This window comes from Selaginella moellendorffii, unplaced genomic scaffold, assembly GCF_000143415.4.
Source record: "Selaginella moellendorffii unplaced genomic scaffold, v1.0 SELMOscaffold_34, whole genome shotgun sequence".
In the NCBI taxonomy this organism is placed as follows: Eukaryota; Viridiplantae; Streptophyta; class Lycopodiopsida; order Selaginellales; family Selaginellaceae; genus Selaginella; species Selaginella moellendorffii.
In genome coordinates this window covers 735,097-742,987 of record NW_003314295.1, presented here as the reverse complement: position 1 = coordinate 742,987, position 7,891 = coordinate 735,097, and positions in this window count along the sequence as shown.

The window sequence follows — 7,891 nt, the reverse complement described above, 5'->3', positions numbered from 1 at the left end:
TGTTAGTGGCTAGTTAAGCCTTATGTGAGGAAGCATTTCAATCCTTCTGATAAAATGGCTTCTATCCTATTCCACCTTTCTAAGTAAGTGATAATTTATAGTATAAATAATCCACCACCTTTTCTTCAATATTGTTGTAAAGACTATATAGCTAGCTCTTTGTAGGGACTCTTTAAAAATTTTGGTCATTTATGGTGGGAAATTTGCAAAGCATGGAAAAGTCATGTGTAAAATTTACAAATAATAAATTGGATACATGGCTAAAACCTATTAGTAATCATCCCAATGGCTATAAGATGATAAAGCCATTTATGTGATTTATTCTTTAAAAAGGATTTCACTTAGGGGAGCTTGGGACATGGGAAGAGAAGGCAATTTTAGAGCTTTTAATTTTATAAAGCAAGTGAAACTTTGTAAACTATCACATTCTTCTCAAGAACTCTAACTAAACATATTATGATCTTGGGCACTACTGATCAAGGTGATCTTTTACAACAGTCTCTTTATAAATTTATTTTAGAATTTGTTGAGGAGTTCTTGCTCCCACTCTTCAATTCACTTGAGCAGAGCCACTTAATTCTTGGTGTTGTTAGGCGGTAATGAGGAAATATTAATGTTCATTGGTGAGAGATGATCCCCATTGGATATAAAGAAACACAAGATTATATTTATGATCCTTAAGTTAATGGTTTTGAGAGTTAGCCATTCTGGTGGCAAATATCTGCTAGAGCTTGGGAGGTTGCTTAGAAAAAGTCCATCAACTAACCCAATGGATAGTTTAAGCTAGGAGAAATTAGGAAAGAAATGATATTTACTTCAAGGATTAACTTCCCACACATAGAGACATCCAGCTTTAGTAATGGCAAAAGTTCACTTGAGCAGAGCCATTTAATTCTTGGTGTTCTTAGGCAGTGACGAGGAAATATTGGTGTTTATTGGGGAGAGATGATCCCCATTGGATTTAAGGAAACACAAAATCATAATTATGATCTCAAGTTCTATTTTGAGCTCTCATCATAATGGCTTTGAGAATTAACCATTTTGGTTATAAATATCTACTAGATTTTGGGAGGTTGCTTAGAAAAAGTCTATCAGCTAACACAATGAATGGCTTAAGCTAGGAGAAATTAGGAAGGAAATGATATTTACTTCAAGGATTAACCTCCCGCACATAAAAACATCTAGCTTTAGTAGTGGTACAAGAAAGGGATACATACTCGTTATAGTATTGTGTAAGCGACTAAATTTTCCATTCTACTTTAGTCACTTAACCACACCTCTGACCACTTGGAGGAGTCTCATTCACAACCTCCATAAGTCCAATCCAGGACTTGGGACTTGCTAGCCCCGAGAATAGCATCCATGCCACTCAACATTTGCACTTGGTCCAAGTGCTCCACGTGTCCGATCCCATGACCGACACTCAAAGGTACCACCGACATAGCAGCCCGTTACGCTAAGGCCATGCCCAATCACCTTTGCCACACTGGTAGTCCAATACCACTTGCATCACCGTCTTGGCTCTCCAAGACTAGGCAAACCATCCGTGAGTGGTCATCTCAGATCCACTCCTTAGCATCCTTAGGATGCCCACCGACAAGGGGAATAGCCTTCCCCAATATCCCTCTGTCAGTCCCCACTAAGTCCCTTTTTGCCCCTGGCCGTGTTTGTCAACACTGCCACTGGATCGAGACCCACAGGCCCGACCACTAAGTCCTACGGTCCTCTGGGACTTCCTCACCACACGACTGTGTCCTTGGTCACTACCCCAGAGGACTGCTCCTCTTCCTTTCCACAGTCTGGGCCTTTGGGACAACATTTCGGAACACCGTGGCCTTACGCGAGCCACCTGGGTACTCTCCTCGCCTTCTGCCCTTGGGTGCTCTAGCCATGGGCTTAGAGCGGGTTCCGTTGAGCCACACCAGGTATCCAAGTAGGTAGTGCCACCCAACCTTGGACTGGGAGCATCGGCCAGTCGATCTCCCGGGGGAACTAGAGCCGGCTCTTGAACACTTCACCAAGCTACCCCGCTTGTCGGTCTGTGTTCACTCTAGTCTTGGACTTCCCAGTGGGCAGCTCATCACCCAACACTGGGTCCGGCCTTCCTGGGCCAAACTGGCCTTTCCTGGCCAAACTGGCTCCACTGCAGTCCTCCCCCTACTATACTTTTGGAGCTCACCAAACCCCCCAGGGTCTGGGAGACGAACGCTTTGGGCTTTCACCCTCTCAGGCTCCGGACTCGGACTCGGACTCGGACTCGGACTCGGATTCGGACTCGAACTCGGGCTCGGGCTCGGTCTCGGCCTCGGCCTCGGTCTCGGTCTCGGTCCCGATCTCGGTCTCGGTCTCGGTCTCGGTCTCGGTCTCGGTCCCGGTCTCGGTCTCGACTTCGGACTCCATCTCGGACTCCATCTCGGACTCCATCTCGGGTCCATCTCGGGTCCATCTCGAACTCCATCTCGGGTTCCATCTCGGGTCCATCTCGGACTCCATCTCGGACTCCATCTCGGGTCCATCTCGGGTCCACCTCGGACTCCATCTCGGACTCCATTTCGGGTCCATCTCGGGTCCATCTCGGACTCCATCTCGGATTCCATCTCGGACTCCATCTCGGACTCCATCTCGGGTCCATCTCGGACTCCACTTCGGACTCCAACTCGGGTCCATCTCGGGTCCACCTCGGACTCCACTTCGGACTCCATCTCGGACTCCATCTCGGGTCCATCTCGGACTCCACTTCGGACTCCAACTCGGGTCCATTTCAGGTCCACCTCGGACTCCACTTCGGACTCCATCTCGGACTCCATCTCGGGTCCATCTCGGACTCCACTTCGGACTCCAACTCGGGTCCAAACGTGTTACGCTCGTTTGGCTCTCGCTTCGGCCACTACCATGTGGCGCCCTTCCGGCTCCACTTTGGGGCCTAGGGATTTTGTGTCTCACATATTGTTTAAAGATCAAACAAAAGAGATGATAATATAATGCTTTAAACATTAGATTTATGAGACTATAGATGGCCATGAGATGGGGCCATTGGTAGGCAGTTGTCTTACATAGATCTGTTTGACACATGTTTTGAATAAAATTTCATACATTATGTTTTCACACATTTATAAATTGCACATTATATCATTGATTGAGTAACCTTCTCAATCACATCCTTAAACAATGCATCCCCTTTTCTTTTATTTCATTTGAATTTTAAATTGCTTTGCAAAAGGTACTTATAGCATGAAGTTATATATATGTAAGCTCCTGAGTTTGGACTTCCCGGGAGGTCACCCAGCCCAGTACTATTCAAACCCAAGGACGCTTAACTCCAACTATCCCAAGACCCTTAACCGATTGGAAAAGGGGGTGCACTCTTATTCATGGGCCCTTTCCCTCTATATTTGAACCCCAACGGATCGTCTCTCGAGTCGTTCCCTTTGGTTGCTTACAATATACTCTAAGGTTAGGATCCATTTTACTAGGTTTAGATTTTAGTCCCACTCTCTCTTTTCTCTTTATATTTTTTCTTTCTTCTTTCTTTATTTTTTTTCTTTCTATAGATTTATCATTCTCTATAATATTAGTGATTTATCCTTTCTAATAATGTTTACCTATAAAAGGATATAGTAGGAAAAATATAGATTTGTGAGGGCCAAGTGTACAGCTATTACCACATACTAATATTAGCGTAGTGGGATTTTGGTAGCCGTCGGATTGGTTTCAATTTGGACCACTCGCTCTTGTATATAAACTAAGGTTTTTGGGCTAATTGATATGCATATTTTCTATATTCCCTTTCCATATTCCAAGCACTCACATTGGTGGAGGTGAGGGGCACCTTTGATTGTCCTTAAGGAGTGCTTGTATTTGGGATTTTGGTTTAGATTTAGCTTTTGCATTGTTTAGATCTAGCTTTTTCCATTTCCTTTATTTTGTTTTTCCCTTTCAGGATTTTGGTTTAGATTTAGCTTTTTGCATTGTCTAGATCTATTATTTCCTTCTAACTTTTTGTTATTTCTCTTCTTTTGCTCTTTCTTTTCGTTCATCTTCATGGCAGATCAACAATCTCCTCCTTTGACTCTAAAGTAGCAGTTGATCCAATTGCTTGATGCTATATGCTTGCAATTGGACAACCAAACTCAATTGATGGCGGCATTCATGGCACGTGGTACAACTCCCCCTCCTCTAGGTGCTAATCCTCACATTTGGCCGAAGTTCTTTTGCGGGAATCATGGGGATGATGTGTACCATTTATTCAATCACTTCACAGTGATTGCCACATATCATTCTTGGGATGATGCTCAACGTTTGCGTGAGTTTCCCACGTGTCTCCAAGGGATGGCATTGTAGTGGTACAATGGTTTGAGTGCAACCACTCGTGGGGATTGGAGTGTTCTCCCGGATGTCTTCAAACGCGCGTTCGGCCATGCCGATGATTATGATGATGCCTTTCAACAATTGCATCGTCTTCGCCAAAGGCCATCTGAGTCAGTGATGCAATTTGGCGTTCGTTTCCAAAGTCTTTTGCTTCGTGTGGAGCCCAATATGTCGGAGCGGATCAAGCTAGGAATGTTGTGGCTAGCACTTCGTCAAGATTTTATCGGACTTGTGCATGCACTTGCTCCCACCACCCTTGACGGTGCTCTTCGCTTGGCACAACATTATGAAATGTCGCCTCTTCCACTTCTCACTGCACGTCCTTTAGCTCCACTTTCTATGGGTGATGGTCCTGTTCCAATGGAGGTTGATGTTGCTGCTGCTCGAGTCCAAGGACAAGGGCGAGGACGTGGTCGTGGCCGTGATGTTTACTGCTAGGCGTGTGATGAAGTTGGTCATACTTATCGCCGTTGTCTGCGTTTTCTAGATTGGCGACTTCCATTTCCTGGGTGGAGACCTTGGCATGAGAAACGTCCCGTTAGTGCTGCTGTAGTGGAAGGTTTGGACATCGAGATGCATCTGGGAAACGAGGAGTCGCGCAAGTAACGGAGGGACCTTGTGCAAATAAGTTAGTGATCCTTTCATCTTTCTTTTGGGAGTATCATCAAAGGGTTCACTCGGCACCAGTTCATCCACTGTTTACTTTCCAAGCTCGTTTTTATAACAAAAGGTCTCCTATTATTCTCTCCATGTTGGTTGATACATGTTCAAGTTTATCTTCTATTGCTCGACTTGTTGCCATACGTTGTTGTCTACACTTGCGTCATGTGGCAAAACCAATTTTCATTCTTTATGGCAACGACCGTACACATGCATGTGCACAGGATGAGGCAGACCTGGTTGTGCGTGTGGGTGATCTCGAGCTTGAGTTGCAGTTATTGCAAGTGGTGCCGAGTCAAGCTTTTGACCTCATTTTTGGTATGGATTGGTTGCAGCACAATCATGCTAAGTGTGACTTTGAGGCTTCTCCCCCTTATCTCATACTTCCTTATGTTTCATCCATTCCTCTCACTTCTGTACCTCTTCGTCCCTTTACTTCTACCTCTTCTTCCATTATTTTTGTTCCCCCACTATTTCCTCCTGTGTTTCCATCTTGTTTTGCTCTTCCCTTTTCCGATCCCTCCGATGATCTTTGTGTTGCAGCTGTTGACTGGCTCATGAAGGAGTATTTTGATCTCTTTGAATTTGACCTATCATCTGGGCCAAGATTGCCGCACGTCATCCGATTCCCACTGGGGATGCTTGTCCAATCAAGGTTCCTGTTCGTCGTCGGTCACCCAAGGAGATCAAGATTTTACATGCAAACGTCAAGGAGATGTTGGAGAAGGGTGTTATTCGGAAGTCGCGGAGTCTTTAGGCATGTGAACCTCATCTTGTGATGAAACCTGATGGGAGTATTCGTTTTTGCATCGACTATCGTCCGTTAAACGAAGTGACGATCCCGGATGTGTACCCTCTTCCTCACATTGCTGATTTCTTGGATTGTCTAGGGTGAAGTCGTTGGTTCACCAAGCTAGATCTTGTTTTTGGGTACTAGTAAGTACCGATGGCCGAAGAAGATATTCCTAAGACTGCTTTTCGTACATTGTTTGGTTTATGCGAGTTCTTGGTGATGCGTTTGGTTTAAACAATGCTCCAGAAACTTTCCAGCAGATGATGGACGAAGTTCTTTGTGATATGCCAGAGGTGACTGCTGACTTCATTGATGATGTCTTGATTCACTCGGAGGGGACGTGGGAGGAGCATATTCGTGATGTGTGTAAAGTGTTGGATCGGCTACACGACGTTGGTTTAAAGTTGAAGCGGTCGAAGTGCGTGTTTGGGTCCAAGGATACAACTTATCTTGGGTACCGTATTTCTCGTGAGGGTTTGCAAGTTGATCCTGACAAACTTGTGGCTGTTCTAAAGTTCCGTACTCCGAAGTGTGTGAATGATGTGCAACACTTCTTGGGCAAGGTGCAGTATCTCGGTCGTTTTGTGGATCATCTTTCTGATCGCACTGCACTATTGCGAGTGTTGCTAAAGTCATCAACATCATCTTTCTTTTGGTCTCCAGATTGTGAGCGGGCGTTTGGGGATCTCATAGAGCTGTTGACGACTCCTCCGGTTTTGGCATATCCTGACTACATTTAACCTTTTATTTTGCGCGTAGATGCTTCTGATATTAGTCTTGGAGATGTGTTGATGCAAGAGAGCTCGAGTGTGTTTGGTCAGCACCATCCCATTGCGTATATAAGCCGTACATTACAACCAGCGGAAATGAACTACTCCACAACAGAGAAGGAGTGTTTAGTAACAGTTTGGGGTTTCGAGAAAGTTCATGCATATCTACATGGTTCTCGAACTTTACTTGAAGGTGATTATGCTGCTGTTACTTCATTATTGAAGCGGAAGAACTTGGTTGGTCATTCTGCTTAATGGGCTTTGAAGCTTCAGATATATGATTTTAATGTTGTTTATCGCCTAGGGAGTTCTATGGCTGATGCTGATGCCCTTTCTCGAGCTCCTCTTCCTTTTTCATTCTCTTTTCATGTTTCTGATGAGCTTGTTGTTCCAGCCTTTGTGGATTTTCTAGACGATGATTCTGTGCCATCGGCGGTTGCTGTACTTGACGTTTAGTGTCCACAAAGTGCAAAGCAAGATCTACCTTCTTTTGATGAGGTTCGCGAGGCTCAAAAGATTGAGCCATGGATTCGAAGGCTTCGAGATGGGTTTGAGAATCCTGCATCACTTGCTGATGACTTGCCTTTCCAGCATTTACATTCTCAATATCGCCTTGAAGACGGCCTTCTTTATTTTGTAGGGACAGATCCTGATGATCATTTACAGCTAGTGGTGCCTTCTATCTTTATTCTGCGGTTTCTTCATGCCTACCATGATTCTCCTGTTCTAGGTGGGCATATGGGACATCGTTGTGTAACCGAGAAGCTGCGCAGGTCTTTCTATTGGCCGAAGATGCGACGTGATATTATCCGGTATGTGCGTAGCTGCGTTTGGTGCCAAGCTCGTAATACTCCCCCTCAGGCTGCGGAAGGACGGTTGGAGTCAATTGCAGTTTCCCGTCCATTTGAGTTGGTGGCATTTGATCTTATAGGACCTTTTCCACAGTCAACTGCTGGCAATGAATATGTTATTATTGCTTCTGACTACTTGACTTATTAGGTGGAAGTTGGTGCTCTTGCTAGCGCCTTTGCAACTTCTGTTGGATACTTCCTCCTCAATCGAGTGGTGTTCCAGCATTCTTGTCCAAAGCGGATTCTTTCGGATAATGGTCCTGCATTTATGGCTAAGGCATTTCATGTTTTGACTCGGTTGGGGATACGCCACACTTTCACGAGTGCTTATCATCCACAATCAGACGGTCTGGTGGAACGGCTCATTCGGACATTCAAGGGGATGATTGCGAAGTATATGAACTTTCAGCATTCGGATTGAGATGGTTATTTGCTGTCTCTTCGGTATG